We start from the raw sequence: 17208 nt of genomic DNA on the forward strand, positions 1-17208 counted from the left end.
ATTATTTCTTGCAGATTAATCAATTTGTGTTTAAAATAATACAAAGAAGCAAGATACCCAAGAAGCGATGTCACAGACAAAGCTACTAAAAGATAAAAAGATACTAAAACATATCAGAAAGATGGGGGAAGATAATGTAAAATAGAAATAAAAATGATTTTAAAAAATATCTAACAGTCAAAGTAAATACAATCAGAAAAAATAAAGCAGGAAAATGCATAATAATAATAACAATAACAATAGTAAGGAGGATCAAGACAGAATAAAAATAAAAATAAAAAGATGAAATCACATTTAAAAGAAAGACAGATGGTAATGTAAAATAGAGATAAAAATTATTTTAAAAATACCAATAAGAGTAAATACAAAGGAAGGAAGAATAAAAGCAATAAACACAAAATGGAAAATAAATAATAAAAATAAAAATAAAAATAAAAAGACAATGTAATATTAAAATATGAAAAAAAATTCAGGTAGATTTAAACAAGAAATCAGACGCAAAAACATATTAGAAATAAGATGGATGATAATGCAAAATAGAAGTAAAAATATGTTTTTTAAAAACACACCAGCAAAAGTAAATACAATAAGAAGAATAAAAGCAATAAACACAAAATAATAATAATAATAGCTCGTACCGATCGATTGTTTGAAGAGCAGGAAGAATTTCAGTCAACAAGCTTTTCTTTGGTTGATTACAGCAATTTCTTTTTTCATTAATAATTTAAATAAAAATAAACAAATCAATTCCCCGTAGACTTTTTTTTTTTCATTTCTTGAAAAGCTCACAAACATTTCCTTCCTCCTCATGAGACCAAATATAATTAATAAAAATCTCTCCCTGCAGTCGGAGCACATGGTGCTGATGCTGAAAGCCTCCTCAGTCGTTTGTCCGCCCCAGGCCACCGTACCATAAACCAAACCGAACATCACAAGCTTCTCTGGACGCTTAAATTAACCCCGCTGACGTGTTTTTCTCCGACAGAAGAAAGCGAGGTGTGATCGCCGACACAACTTGTGATTTCAGTGTGAGAGGAACAGAAAGGTTAAAACATCAGCGCTGATTTTTAAAATGATCATCTGCACGTCCTGAAGCCTCCAGAGATTAAAAACCTCCTGCATCAGATGCTGATTACTGTCAGAGTTATTAGATAACAGAAACGTTTTTTACCCATGTGTTTCAGTCAGACAGAGAATACTGTCCTCAGTTACGAAATAAAACCCCGCAGCAGAATTCCTCGTCTCTAATAAGAGCGTTAAATTCGTTTGCGTTATAACATCGGCTCTATTTTACACCTGTCACTCAAAGTTAAGTAAATTTGCTGAGCAGGCAGAAAATTCAGCAATCCAAACGCATTGTGATGTAAACGCTTTGAGTATCTTCAGATGCTTTATATTTCTAAAATCTGTTCAGCCTGAGCTAACAGGTGATGAAAATAAAAAACAACAAAAAAACAACTAATATTGAGATATTTTTATTTTTTTAAATTTATTTCTCTCTTGTGTTACTCATTGCTTTCTTTGCCATGTTTTTAGAGAAAAAAGTGCTGGAGACGCCCTAAATGGACTTTAAACCATGAGCAATAGATGATTTAATTTGGGTCCAGTGACTTTAAAGAGGACAAACTAATCGAGTGTTTCCCATAAAAGATGCTGCATTGAGCTGACTCACTGCTTCCCCTCTGCTGTGTCACAGTCACACAACGAGAAGCCGAGGACTCATCACAACCCCAGAAATCCTCCACCGCAAACGACCTGCAGAAATACAGTTAGACCTCGTCTGTAGATCAGCACAGACGGATCAGTCGGTGTTGGTTTAAAATACGGATCGACAGATTATTGGCCTGATTATCTGCATCTATTCCTGCTGTTGTCAGTCGTCGTTGTGGTTATTGTTCAAAAATGTTAGATTATCTGAATGTTGCAAATAAACAAATAAAACATCCATCTACAATTTCTTTCATTTCATAAACTCCAGAACAGAAAGCAGGATGTGCACCAGTGACAGTGACTCAGAGAGTCAAAGACACGTTACATAAGACTCAGAATATGAAATGTTGGAGGGGAAAGGTCACTTTAACGTGGCGTCTGCTCATTTCGAAATCATGAGCTGCAGGACGAGGTCACTGAGGTCAGCGTGTGAGCACAGACGGGGAAAGTTCAGTACGATACTGTAACTCATAACATGCACTAAATATAAAAAAAGATGTACAAACAGTTTATAACGAAGCACTGCAGCGATTTAAAGCTTCCTAACCACTGAGGGAAAACTGCACTGTAGAGCAGCAATAAATTATTATAAATTATTATTATTATTCTGTATTTTTCTCTTAAAGCTTTAAAACCGGAGCAGATTGGCAACTAATAAGAACAATATCATGCAGTAGAACACATACAAGGTTTACTTTTCATCACCGTCTTTGGCTTTAACAGTGATTTAAATGAAATACATTACTGCTTTAAACCACCTGAGTCTGTCTCCTGACGCTCGGTGAGCTCAGAGCGGCTCCGGTGTTTGCTTTCGTGTCCTGACCCGAACAGCTGCGTTTTTGACTGAACCCATCAGTGAAGGATCCCATGATGAGCTCCCTCAGACTGACTGCACTCAGCTGCACTCTGCTTACAGCTCACTTTCACTTCATGGAGTCCACAGCTGAGCAGCCACCAAGCTGCAGAGCTGCAGAGCTACAGAGCTACAGAGCTACAGAGCTGCAGAGCTCCAGAGCTTCAGAGTTACAGAGCTGCAGAGCTGCAGCGTTACAGAGCTGCAGAGCTACAGAGCTCCAGAGCTGCAGAGCTCCAGAGCTGCAGAGTTACAGAGCTCCAGTGCTCCAGAGCTGCAGAGCTCCAGAGCTGCAGAGCTCCAGAGCTGCAGAGTTACAGAGCTGCAGAGTTACAGAGCTCCAGAGTTACAGAGCTGCAGAGTTACAGAGCTGCAGAGCTCCAGAGTTACAGAGCTGCAGAGTTACAGAGTTACAGAGCTGCAGAGTTACAGAGCTGCAGAGCTGCAGAGTCAGAAACATCACGTCGTCAGTTATGAGCAGAAATAACTGCAGACGAGTTTTTCTCTCGTGTCTCGGTGTTGGAGGTGATTTATCAGCTGTGGGTTGTCCTTGAAGCCTGATGTGACTGACAGACTGACAGACTGAGTGGGAGATACGGAGGAGTTTCATTTCAGGCAGCAGATAAATTTAACTCTTTAACTTCAGCAGAGACTTAAAGAGAAAACTCCTTTCTGTAAAACTTGTAACCAGCTCCAGAGCGGGGAAATACCACGCTCTCCGAAAAGACAAACATCTCTGGTGCAGGGTTTCTCTCAGGAACCAGGCTCAAGGCTCAAGGCTCAAGGCTCAAGGTTCAGCTTGACTGTCATTACACAACACAGGATTGCACAACGAAGTGCAGCTCTTTCTGCCTCCGTGCTACACACAGAAAGCGTATTTATAATAATCCAAAAATAAAAACAGCCGAAAACAGAGAAAACTAATGAAATACAGTGTTTCCTACAGAATCAGAATCTGTGGTCATTTTCGTGCAGAGATGGCGCTATAGAGCCGCTACAAAGTCCCCTCTATACGCTGCCTTTGCTTTTTCAGGTGTTGTTTACACGGCAGCGGTTCTTGCGTGAAAAGTTAAACTCGTTGCGGTTTGGTCTTTCCTTCACACGACAACAGCGTTTCCTGGCCTGAAAAAGCTAACTTGTGTCGCTGTGTAAACCGTGTAAACTGGCAACGCGCAGATCGGCAGACCCTGAGAAAACGCTGGCATCACGGCCACATGGGCTTCTCCTATGGTGTGTCATTACAGAGTTACACCGCCACCTACTGGCCCGGCATACAGACTACAGCGTTCAGGTTTTGTAATCTGCTGCGCGTTTCGTTTTGCGGTTCTTAGCATCTATTCGCTGCCCCTACAGATGAGTTTTATTCGTACGTTCAGTTATTTACAAATGCTGAAACCTGAACTTTAATTCAGATTCAATCAACAACACGATCCTTAAAATTCACGGAGCGTCTCTTCGTTTTCCTCCTCCTCCTCCTCTTTTTTATCCCTGACCTCCTCCTCCGTCCTTTGACCCCAGTCTTCTTCCTCCCAACCTCCATTAGCCTGATATTATTCTTTCATCTTCCTCCTCCTCCTCCTCCTCCTCTGTACTTCCATTCAGACACACTCGGGGTTATCAATGTCCTCATGCTCCATTTCTCCGCTCACTGAGCTGAGAACAATCGAGAGCCGCCAGCCAGAAAAGGTCGACTGCATCCGTCTGCGGCCACGAATTTCACTCTGCAGCATACAGTTTATTTTGTGCTTTTTAAATACAGATTTTAATGGATTTAATTTCTTCTAATAAACAAGTATATAGTATAAGTTAACCCTTAACACCAACATTAGCTGATAGATAGATAGATAGATAGATAGATAGATAGATTAAAAAAATCAAGCCAATTTGTTCAGGTTTTAAAGGGTTAATGCAGGGAGCACTGTGTATGGGTACATCTATACTATGTCCAGAAAAGACATCTATATGACGTCCATTGCGGTCTCTCCGTCTCCTGATGGCCGCTTGTCTCTCCAGGTAAAACCTCTCAGGTGGGTCTGTGAGGTCCCGTGAGGTCACGTGAGGTCCTGTGAGGTCCCGTGAGGTCACGTGAGGTCCTGTGAGGTGGAGTTTCATTCACACTCTCAGAGTGAAAAAAGGCGTCACAGATGGAGCCGCGACACCACAGATGGTCGAGGCCGACCCCGCAGAGCGAGTTTAAACTGGACACCATTAATCTGTCTCACGCCGAGGACGGAGCGTGGAGTCACAAACACACTCGTCCTCCTCACCTCTGAGGATCAACGACGAGGACGAGGCTCTGCAGCGGCAGGATCGTCTTCCGTTATCGCTCAGTGATAAATGAATCAATAGTAACCTGATCTGCTGCTCTCAGGCCAAATCACGAAAACAAACCCGGAGAGGACGCCGGAAACATCCGACAGCTTTCATCTGCTTTCATTACTCCATCCTGGAATATCTGTGATGTAACGGCTGCATTTTATCATTTTATCACATTTTGTACAACAGCTGAAAAAAATACGTCTTCGTGTTTTTCATCCTCAGTTATTTTCATTGAATAATCTGTCAATAAAATAATCTTTTAAGAAAATTTTAAATTATCATCACGTTAAATTTGTGACATTTATTTGTTTCTGTATGTGTGTGTGTATATATATATATATAATATATATATATATATATATATATATATATATATATATATATATATATCCTTTTTTTCTCCTACACTTATATTATTATTGTATTGTGTTCTCTGTATTTCTTGGATTTTATTGGATTAAACTGTTTTTGCTCTTTCTTGTCATTTATCTTTTCTTGTATTTTTCTGTAAAATGGTATTTATAATTTAGGGTTTTTTTCTGTTTTTGTTTGTTGTTTTCAAGTTGAGCTTCGTCGTGTTTGAGCCTCGTCCGTCTGTATGAGCCTCTGACTTTTTAACCTCTGCTGACACATTATTTGTTTTCTTTTAATTCATCTGGATTTTATGCAGTTTTTAATTGTGTGCAACTAAAGTAAACTAAACTAAAACAAACCAAACCTAAAATGTGTTGTGTTACACAATGTCTATAAAAGACTTAAAATGTCATAAAATGTCCCATTTTGTCTGACCAACTGTCCAAAACGCAAAATATTCAGTGATTTTTAATTGAGGAAATCCTCATATTAGAGGATGAAATCAAAATATGAATAAAGATAAAGGAGATATTATAACTTATAGATGATCAGATGAAGTGAATTGTTGTGGTGAGTTTAAAGGTCAAATGTTACGTAACTCCCGTGTGACGACTTGTTTATTGCGGAGACGTCGATACGTTAATCTGAACTCTTCGGAGTGACTCTGGTGGCACCGAAATATCTCAACATGAGTCCTTAAAAACCTAAAAAAAACACCCCAAAAACTGCTGTTTCCTCCTCTGAATGAAGCTCAGCTGCCCTCTATCACTCCTCCTTCACTCCTCCATCACTCCTCTATCACTCCTCCTTCACTCCCTCACGATCCTCATCACTCCTCTATCACTCCTCCATCACTCCTCCATCACTCCTTCACTCCTCATCACTCCTCCTTCACTCCTCTATCACTCCTCCTTCACTCCTCCTATCACTCCTCCTCCTCCCATCACTCCTCCCCCCATCACTCCTCCATCACTCCTTCACTCCTCTATCACTCCTCCATCACTCCTCCATCACTCCTCCTTCACTCCTCTATCACTCCTCCTTCACTCCTCTCTCCATCACTCCCTCCATCACTCCTCATCCTCCTCCATCACTCCTCTACCACTCCTCTATCACTCCTCCATCACTCCTCTATCACTCCTCTATCACTCCTCCATCACTCCTCCATCACTCCTCCTCTCTTCCCGTCTTTGTTTTCCTCCTCTGAGCCTTTCGTGGCTTCATGAGCGTCATTAGAGGACGGAGATATTTTCGGCAGAGGGCAGAGTAACGTGACCTCCTCCTCCTCCTCTTTTCTCTCCTGCCTGCCTTCATCCCCGAGCTTTTGTTTCATTTCCTCGCTCCTCCTTGCCATCTTTGAAAAAACTGCAGTCCAGAAACTTAATTTATATTTATGTTAGTGCCATGTTTAATGTTTAAGACGAGTTAAAACTTTATTCACCCTGTAGAAATTGTTGTCCAGCAGCTGCAGCACAAAGTGGAAAAAAGGGAAAATAAATTAAATAGAAATAAAAAAAGGTAATTGAAAGAATGCAAAGAAAACTACAGTCAACAGTAAAATATATTTATTTTTTAAAAGTCACATGTTTACCTTGAAAAAAGATTAAATGCACTTGATATATCATTACTGTTTTTTATATTCTAAAGTATTGAGTCTGTCAGCCTCAAAAATCTATTATTGATTGGACTTTAAATACATTAGATTTTGATTTTCATGTGATTTTTTATCTGTGTTTTCCAGTGTTGTCAACAGTTTTTAATAATAATAATAATAATAATAATAATTATTATTATTATTATTATTATTATTATTATTATTATTAATTATTAATTAATATTATTATTATTATTACTGTTGTTGTTGTGTTTTTATAGTTTTATCAATATTATTTATCTATATGTTTTTTTTAGCATCTGTGTTTTCCTGTATTATTTTCATAATTTTTGCTATTATAAAAATATACACATTTTACCGTTATTTATTTTTAAATGTACTTGATTAATACATTTTGATTGGACTGAATAAACAAAGTACTAATTAATCAACAGGCAAACATTTGGGGTCTTTCCTCTGAGTCTGCTCTACATTTAACCATCATGAAATAAAAGTCTGTCTCTCTCCGTCAGGACGACTCCTCGTCAAAATAGCAAAAGCCACATTTAGCCGCCGGTGTGTTTTTATTATTCATGGCTGCTGGTTGGTTGTGGGTGTGTTTGCTGGGCGTCGGACAGACTGAGACTGCGTCATCAGGCCGAGGAGGATATCTGATCTACGAAGCACGAGCGCCGGCTTTCCTCCCGGCCTGACGTCCAGACGACTAACCTAAATATCCAGTCAGACAGAAAAGGAAACAGCCGACTCTCCTGGATTATTAGAAACTCTTTACAGGCTGGTGGTCGGCAGGAAACCCCAGACAGAAGCTGCTAGCTGTAATCAATGAAATCTGAATTATTTGTTGCGTTACATATAATTTATTACATTTTTTTTTCTTGTACTTGATTCACTGAATTAGCCAAAACAAACATGCACTTTTCAAAACCAAGCTTTACAAATTATTATAAATTAATATCATGTACTACTTTCATTGAGTTTTTTGTTTTTTTAACCAACATCAGTCCTAATTAAAAATATAAAATATTCATTAATATTCAGAATTTTAACCCTTTAAATGCCAGGTTTTTGTCATGATGCCACTATGTTTTTTAGGTGAAAAAAAAATTATTTCAATATCCTTCATGCTAAGCAGATGTTGTTTTTCTGCTGACAGTCTGGGATATGTCAGTGTGTGAGTGTAGCTGTGACAGTCTGGGATATGTCAGTGTGTGAGTGTAGCTGCTGACAGTCTGGGATATGTCAGTGTGTGAGTGTAGCTGCTGACAGTCTGGGATATGTCAGTGTGTGAGTGTAGCTGCTGACAGTCTGGGATATGTCAGTGTGTGAGTGTAGCTGCTGACAGTCTGGGATATGTCAGTGTGTGAGTGTAGCTGCTGACAGTCTGGGATATGTCAGTGTGTGAGTGTAGCTGCTGACAGTCTGGGATATGTCAGTGATCAGCAGCTACATTGACTGTGACAGGTCACCTAGTGGAAATAGCATGTATTTCCTCCATATGCCAAATATAGGTCAAAATGACCTCATCAGGTGGAAAATAGTCAAAATGACAAATTCAGAGTCAAAAGCCCAGAATGACACCCAGAAATAATACAAGTCCTGTTTTTCTGCTCTGATGGCTGTGGGATCAAAAATGTCAGTTTGAATGGGTTTCAATGGAGCATTTTTGGACCTGAACAGTCTGAATGTAACTATTTAGTTTCCACAGTGTATTTTAGACTTATTGTAGGAGCTGAGCTGCAAATTCATTTAAAAGCTGCTAAAAGTGATTATTTTTTAAATGGACTGTTTGTGCATGTTACACGCTTTTCATTCACTTTGTGATAACTGTGTGTGTGTTGATGCAAAGAACAGTCCTTAAGGGTTAACTTACTCTGGTTTAACAGAAGCCTTACACTCTAAAACACACACACACACACACACACACACACACACACACACACACACACACACACACAGAGCCCAGCTTCAGGCCAGATATGACACACACAGCATGAATGCCCTGCCTTGTTGGGCATAAAACCAACAAACACACACCCTCCTCTCTCTCACACACACACACACACACACACACACACACACACACACACACACACACACACACACACACAGTATGGTTGAATGAACGATGCCTGAACGAGCCTCGCCCACAGACAGACGGACAGACAGTCTGATCTGAGGAGTCACCGATTCACCTCCACCTGAAATCTGCTGACACCAAACGTACTGAACGTTTTTGAGGGTGTTTTTTTGTTTTTAACGTCCCTGCAGATGTCAGGTGTCGGCTGCACATCAGGTTTGGGTGTCAGTTCCACCGAAACAACATATGATTCACGCTATCATGAGAAACCTGATGAACGCCACCAATCTTTTCCAAATGACTCGTGTATTCCACCGAGAAGTCAACGCGTTTGAACGAGCGGCTCTTGCATGAAGTCCATGGTCACATTTAACTCTTTGATGCCTGAGTAAATTGATTTGATTTCTCTCAAAAACATGATGAGATGGCGATGAGCAACTTCACAAGACACAGCCCAAAATTTAGCAAGAAATTAGTAAAAAGTTACAAGAAAATTACCAGAAAAAGGTGCTAAAAAATGAAAAAAATTGGTTTTTTTCTGTAACATAATTAAAAAATAGTTTTCTGGACAACTTATTTAAGACATCAAATAATTATTTAAATTTTTAGAATAGTGCATCGGGGAAAAAGAAAATTCATAATATCTTACATCCTGTATCTTAGGAATTTTATGACTTTTGGAGTTTTTATCAAAAATAATTTAATGCCAATTAAAAGCTTATTTTCTAGATAGCTGAATTTAATGCTCTTTAAGACTTTTCAGGGATACAGAAACATGCAGCGTGTTCATGTGGCCCTCATGAGCTCAGGAGCTGAAGGCTGCACATGTTTCCTGGGAGCCGTTTAAAGCCCTTTCGTTCTGGTCCCCTCCCCCCCTCCGCTCCTCTGGTTTCATAGCAACTTGGCACAGACAACATCCCTGTTGTACTGGGAGCTGTGGACCTCCACTCACTCCACCACCATCATTAATCTGCCACAAAGCAGCTCTTTCTCTCCGCTGCTCGCCACGAATCTCCTGACAGGCGGACTCCCTCCTGCTAATCCACCACACTTCATCCAAACAGGCCGAGAAAATACCCACACAACGGTTAAATACGGCCCGAATCCTGACGCAGCCGAGAGGACTCTTAGTAGGCCCGTCACAGACTGGTTTTCAGTGCCGAGAGTCCCTGAGACCCACAGATCGTCCCACAAGACGGCAGAAATGCCATCACAGAATTCAACAACAACAAAACTGTTTATTGGACACAAATCAGGGCCAAACGTCAATAAAGGTAACGCAAAGTTACGTTAGGGATGTTAGTCCAAAGGGATGATGATTCACTACGGCAGCGATACTCAACTTATGGCCCGCAGGCAAAATCTGGCTCCCGATAAGGTGCCAGATGGCCTCCCAAACCATTTCTAATTTACAATGAAAATAAAGTGATTCACACTGGGAATTGATTTTGTACTTTCCGTGTCCATAAGGTGTCAGAGTGCATAAAACAGCATCAAAATAGACTTCTCTCACCAGTAAACGGCCAAAAAATACAAACAAGAGCGGCTCCGATGATTTCATCAGAGGAGGAAACTGTGCAGACAGTCAGAGACCAGAGATGGAAAGATTCACCAAACATTTCCTGCCACCGAAACCCATCAGAGACACACAGAGACACAGAGACAGAGAGACAGAGAGAGAGAGACAGAGACACACAGAGACACAGAGACAGAGAGAGAGAGACAGAGACACACAGAGACGCAGAGACAGAGAGAGACAGAGAGAGAGAGACAGAGAGACATAGAGACACAGAGACAGAGAGACAGAGACACAGAGACAGAGGGGGGGGGGCTTCAGTTATTTATCAGATTAAACACTCACAGAGACGACAGAAGAAGGGAGTCGACTAAACGAAAACTACAGCTGTGAAACACGGCTGACTTGTTTCAGGTCACCTCTTGTCTGCACATTAACCCTTTGAACCCAGAGTAAATTGGCATGATTTCTTTCAAAAACATGGAAAAGAAAGCAATGAATGTAAGAAATGTCCCACAAAATCCCAGAGTTGTCCTAAAATCATAGAAATTTCCTGAAAATCTAGAAACGTCCTAAATTCCTGGAAATTTCCTAAAATCCTAGAAAAGTCCTCTAACTCTGAGAAATGTCCTAAAATCTCTGACGTCCTAAAATCCAACAAATGTCCTAAAATCCTAGAAAAGTCCTTAAAATCCAGGAAATGTCTTAAAATCTGAGAAATGTCCTAAAATCAAACAAATGTTCTAAAATCCTGAAAATGTCACATTAAGTAACGTCTTGCATTTTGGGGGATTTTAGGAAAAGAAAATTACCGAAAAATGAGTTTGGAAAAAGAAGGTAGAACTATAAAATTATCCAAAAATAGGGTTAAAAACTTAATAAAGTAAGCAGCTCATTAGCTGCTCATTAAAACAACCATTGGCTGCAGCCCTGTAGAAACCTCACTGGGACTTAACTTACTGGAGGTTATTGTCTTGCTTTTTTCCCAATAGGAATGGCAGCAAATAAATTAAATTCCTCATGTTCAGCCCACAAACTTTCACCTCAGTGTTACAAAGACAAAGAAAGAGAGCAAACACGAAGTGACAAAGAGGCAGAGCCAGAGAAAGGTCGAGAGTAAACGGAAAGAGTGAAAAGAGAGACGATGGAGGAAAAGGAAATGTCAGAGTTTACGGAGTCAGCAGCAGAACCACAGCGACGATGACTGTGCTTCGTTAAGAGCTTTTCACCAATAAACCACAGAGACTTAGGAAGCCTGAGGACACGGCAGGTCACAGCTTCACATCAGCACTTTTAATATTTAATGTGACATCGCCCACATTTCTGTTTTGACGCAGATTCAGGGAATAACTGCTGATCTGATGTCATTAATCCTGTTTTAAACCGAGACTTGTGTTGTTTAAAAAACGGTCTCAGATATTTAAAATGTTGTTGAGTTCAGTACGTCAGGATTGATACAGATTATAAGTAATTAATGAGACCAATAACATTTGGAACCGATACGCATTTACAATAAAAAAATGATTTTATATTTACAATTTGGAAAATAAACTTGAACACAAAACTTAGTTTAAATGCCTCTAATCGAAGGTTCAACATGATATACAGCAAGTTCCTCGCAAGTTTTTTCAAGTCAAGTGAAAACTAATATTAAAAATGAATGAATAAAAGTAGCTACTTAAGTTTAATTCATTTATTTTATCGGTGATCATTACATTAAAATGCCGATACAGATAATCAGCAAAATGCCAAATATCGGCCCCAAAAATTGGCAAATAATCTGTCCCCGAGTGTAAAGTGTTTCACGTGTGGTCTAAAACTGTCTCAGAGACCCTGTAAGATGCACTGATGATGAAAAACTCAATCGCCTCTGCATTAATTCTCTGCTTTCACTGAAAGTGTAAGTTGAGTCTGGAGACAGATTGTAGCTGAGTCGTCTGGGGAAAAGGTGCCAAGAGAAATAAATTTAATTCAGAGTTAGTCTGAAACTTTTCGTGTAAATTATTCACCAGATGGGATGTTTTTGTTCTTCAAGAACAGACTGGAAAAATGTATTTTTGATAAGATGGACCCAAACTCATCGACTGAGCTTCCCTTTGCTTCATCAACATGAATTAATATTCAGACGCTGGTTATAATTCAGAACAAATTTCATTTCAACAGCTTATTAGAGAACAAACAAGTTGAAGAACAGAAATAAATATCTAGGATGTTTTACTGCAGTTTAACCCTCATAGGGCCTGCTTTGATATTTCACAGACTTGTATCGCTCTGCACACAAAATATGCTTTTTAAAATCAAGCTTTAAAAAAATATTATACATTAATATTATTTTCTACTTTGATTGAGATTATTTTTTAACCAACATCACATCCACTATCCATAACTTTCCGAATTTTTACTCTTTAGAAGCCAGGTTTTTGTCATGACGCCACTATGATTTTAATTTTAAAAAAAAAACCTGGGATATGTCAATGATTAGCAGCATCTAATTTTTACATTATTATTTTCTGCGCAGTGTCAATTATTCATGCTAATACCGCTCTGCACAAAAAAAACACAGTTTTAAAAATCAGGCCAAAAATTATTATACACTAACATGATTTTCTACTTTGATGGAATTTATTTTTTAACCAACATCACTCCCAATCATATATAGAAGATTATCAAATATTCATTCATTTTTAGAAATTTAACCCTTTAAATGCCAGGTTTTTGTCATGATGCCACAATGTTTTTAGATGAAAAAAAAACATGTAATGCTTGTATGCTTTGTAGTTTCCACAGTGTATTTTAGACTCATTGTTGGAGCTGAGCGGGAAATTAAACAAATACACAATGTTGTCAAAATGTGTCAAAATGTATGCCACATGCATGAACACTTCCAAAATTATCAAAAAAAAAGGAAAAAAGAAGAAGAATGAAAAGTTCATAAAATGCACCAAACAGTCCCTAAGGGTTAAATTAATTCTTTGCATTGTGACGTTAGTTTCAGTCGTTTTTTGGTTCTCTGCTGAAGAACAGATTCTTCGTCTCAGCGGGGATCAAACGGCCGGAGCAGAAATGACAGAGAGAGAAATAAAGTCCAGCAGAGCGGAAACATCAGAGAGAGACAGATGGAGAGACGGACTGGACCCCCGCCAGACTGTAATGGACTCACACAGATCGGTCACAGCGTCAGCAGGTTCCCCTCCACCGACACCACGTCAACAGCAGCTTCTGTTCTGCTGCCGTCACAGAACGCTGCAGGCAGAACCAAAGACAGAACCAGCACATCCGAAGGTCAGCAAACCAGCAGAGACACAAAACTAAAGACTGGACGACTACAGGACCAGCAGAGCCAAAAAACCACTGGACAGTACCTGCGACACAAGGTCACCAGAAGAGACCGCCAAAGAACACATCTTCAAGATAAGAGGAGAACAAGGCAGAACCGAAGAACTACGAGATTCAACCGGAGAACAAAGACCAACACGGTAGACCCGGGAGGGCTGGGCGATACGGAATAAAGTCTTATCACGATCATTTTTCCATATCAGTCGATATCGATATATATATCACGATATACATCTAATCAGTGTTTCTGTCGAGCTTAAAGGTTCCTTTGACTCAGTGAGATATGAAGATATTTTAAGGTTAATTTTGGTTTAAATATTTATTTTCTGTCAGACATTGAACATGACAAATATACTGTAGAACAGCATCACCAGCTGGAGGACCTATTCTACTAAAACTCACAGAGGTCCAGGTACTGAAATTTCCTCCCAGCAAAGGTCCGAGCCTCATACCTAAAATCAATATCACCATTAATTGAACATTTTACTCTGATTACAATTAAAGAACGATTATTTTGCTTTATTGCATTATATAAAAATGAAAAGCTCCATCTTAAACAAACTTCAGGTAAATTGAAGCACATTGTGCTGATAATAGGCCAACCTCTCCTGACTGCAGGACTCTGACTTCAGCTTCTGTCAAACTTCTGTGCTGTTAATCATTTTACTCAGGAATTAAAAACGTTTGAGTCGGCCTACTTCTCCTATAGCTGCCAACAGCCTGCCGACATTCACAGTTAGAGAAAGGCTGAAAATAAGCTCATGTGCTTGTGGCCCCGGGCCCCCAAAACATTACATCTGCCCCTGGTAATAATAATGAGAGCTGCTGTAAAGGGCTGTTGGACATGTAATATCATTATGAAAATATTCTGTTATTATCATTATTTTAATTAATTCCAGCATTATATAAAAATTAAAATCTCCATCTTAAACAAACAAACATGATCTTAAGGAGAGACCATCGAAAAGACAGAACTCACAGAACAACAGAACCAAAAGACAGCACCTTCAAATTAAAAGTATTTGAGTAAAGAACGTCTCTGTAAACAGATATGAAAGCGGATTAGAAATTAATATAAACATGGATGAAAGTTGTCGTCAGAACGATAGCCGTTGGGTTCTAGAATTGATCAAATTGTTAAAAAATGACCAGCACATAGAAGAGGAAGTCTTGGCCCAGATATCGATTGGAAACAACAGTTCCCCAAAAAAATCTTCTGTCATCAGAGATCAGCCTGAGATTGCTCAGAACAAAACTAGAGAACGGAGCCAAACGGGAAAAGGTCTTAAGCTGCAGAACCAGACGATATGAGCTAAAGAGCTGAATGAATGGAACCAAATCGACATAAATGTGGAACCAGTGGAGCTCAGAGGGTGCAGAGACAAATAAACCCATCGGAAAACCTGCAGAGATCACTGGTGTGAAACCAGGAGTTTTAGAGAGAAACCAGTGGAACCAAAGAATGGAAAAAACGGGGTTAAAAATGTGAAAAATGTGGAATGCCAACACACAGAAACAGTCATGAGCATTGGGAACGTCCCTCACAAAACTCAGAAGCACTTAAACATATTTTCTTTTCAGCTTCTCAAGACGTTACATTTATTGTTTTTGTATCAATATGAATTTTCATCTTTGAGTTTTGGACTGCTGCTCGGACAAAACAAGACATATGAAGACATATGTTTGGACTGAGGGAAAATGTGACAGTTGTTTTAATATTTTTGACATGTTATGAATGAATGAATCAAGGAAAATATAAATAAGCTGCTATAACTACACACAGTTTATAGTATGTATACACAAGTTTTGTAGTGATTGGATTGGAGTTTAAGTACTAATCATTATATCAGTGGTTTATTATTGTTGTTGCTATCCAGGTTTAAATATCGATGCAAAGGTGTCTCATAAAAGAATTTAAATACACACGTTCCTTCAGCATAACGGGACAATAAAACTAACTGTTTTATCATGTAAACAAATCATTATGGGATATCAAGCTACTATTTTGCATTTTCCTACAGTATTATTTAGTGCTGCAGCTAATTATTATTACAGATTAATTGATAAATGGTTCTAAATTCCCACAACCCAAGCTGACTTTGCGCATGACAAAAACAAGCAGCAAATATTTAAAGTCGAGAAGCTGGAAACCTTTTCTGTCTGGTATTTTTTGCTAAAACAATTTAACCTAAGTTATTAATTTTCTATCCAATGACTAATCTAATTGTTATTTTTGCTCTAATATCAATTTTGAACATCTTTGATGGATGTAAATAAATACAACAATTCACTAAACACAATACTTAAATAATAATTTAAAAATTTGCTTTTTTTTAAGCTAACATTTGAGCATGTTTTGAACATCTGATGGTAATAGTAGTAGTTAAAACATTATTTTCACAATATTTTAACTGATCATATCACTAAATTGTAATGTATGACATTATTAGGGCATAGTTTTCAGTTTTCAGGTACATTTTTATGCATACATTTTTGCCTGCTGCAAATTATGCTCCCAAACAAAAGTTTGATTTGTATTTGCAATATAAACGTGACGGAAAATATCACGATACTAAGCTGTATCGATATTTTTCTCCCACTGCTACTGCATCATAACAGTGAATCTCTGTCAGTGTAAAAGTGGGTTTGTATGATTTCTACACACACTCCCTCATATCTCACCGAGGTACGTGATACATGCAGTATTACATAATGGATTCAAACTGAATATTTACAGTCATTTTTGTTATTTGTGTGTAGGATATCACCAGCAGCCTCAGCAGGTTCACGCGCTGTAACACGGTCTGCTGTCAAACCAAACCTCATGAAGAAAACCTTCACTTTTCATCCACAGGCTGTTAGCTAGCTGCTCGGAGCTGTACTCGTCATTATTTCACCTGTTGTGTGAATGAATCATGATGTATGTGATTACAAATGTGTGTATGATTAACATAAATGAGTCACGGTTTCATGTAAAGGTGAATATTTGCTCGCGGAGGCTGAAACTCACCTGCCGGGCAAACGGAGCATCAGACGTCAAAATGCGGAAATGTGGAAGTTGAGGTGGTTGAATGAAAGCAGCTGGACGTCAGCGAGGATGAGTTTGAGTTAAATCCAGCCGGAAGGAGTCTGAGAAACGACGACAAGCGATAAAAGTCCTTATAAATGATGATAATAGCGATTAAATCCACTGGGAGGTCCGAGAAGGGCGAAGCGGCGGTGCTCCTGCGGTGTTTTCGCTGCTGCTCTCCGGCCTGTAACAGCTCAACACTGCCGAACACTTCCGAACACTACCGAACACTACGGGGTCTCCGACACCAACGTACCACCTGCACGGGTTCTCTCCGTGTTTGCAGGTAAAATATCAAAAGTAAAACCGGCTCGTTTTCGTCTGAAATGCGCCTGAGCCTCTCGTGCGCAGAGGTCGA

At 39.1% G+C, this 17208-nt stretch overlaps 1 protein-coding gene across 3 annotated transcripts in view; it reads right to left on the reverse strand.

The window, feature by feature from the left end:
* Positions 1-17208, reverse strand: part of LOC121959375 (serine-rich coiled-coil domain-containing protein 2-like) — a 49768-nt gene extending 32560 nt beyond the window's left edge. For all 3 annotated transcript variants that reach the window (XM_042508652.1, XM_042508653.1, XM_042508654.1), the window contains exon 1: positions 16791-17208. The gene's annotated coding sequence lies outside the window, so the exon portion shown is untranslated. The remainder of the gene's footprint in view (positions 1-16790) is intronic.

Source organism: Plectropomus leopardus, chromosome 19 (genome assembly GCF_008729295.1).
Source record: "Plectropomus leopardus isolate mb chromosome 19, YSFRI_Pleo_2.0, whole genome shotgun sequence".
In the NCBI taxonomy this organism is placed as follows: domain Eukaryota; kingdom Metazoa; phylum Chordata; class Actinopteri; order Perciformes; family Serranidae; genus Plectropomus; species Plectropomus leopardus.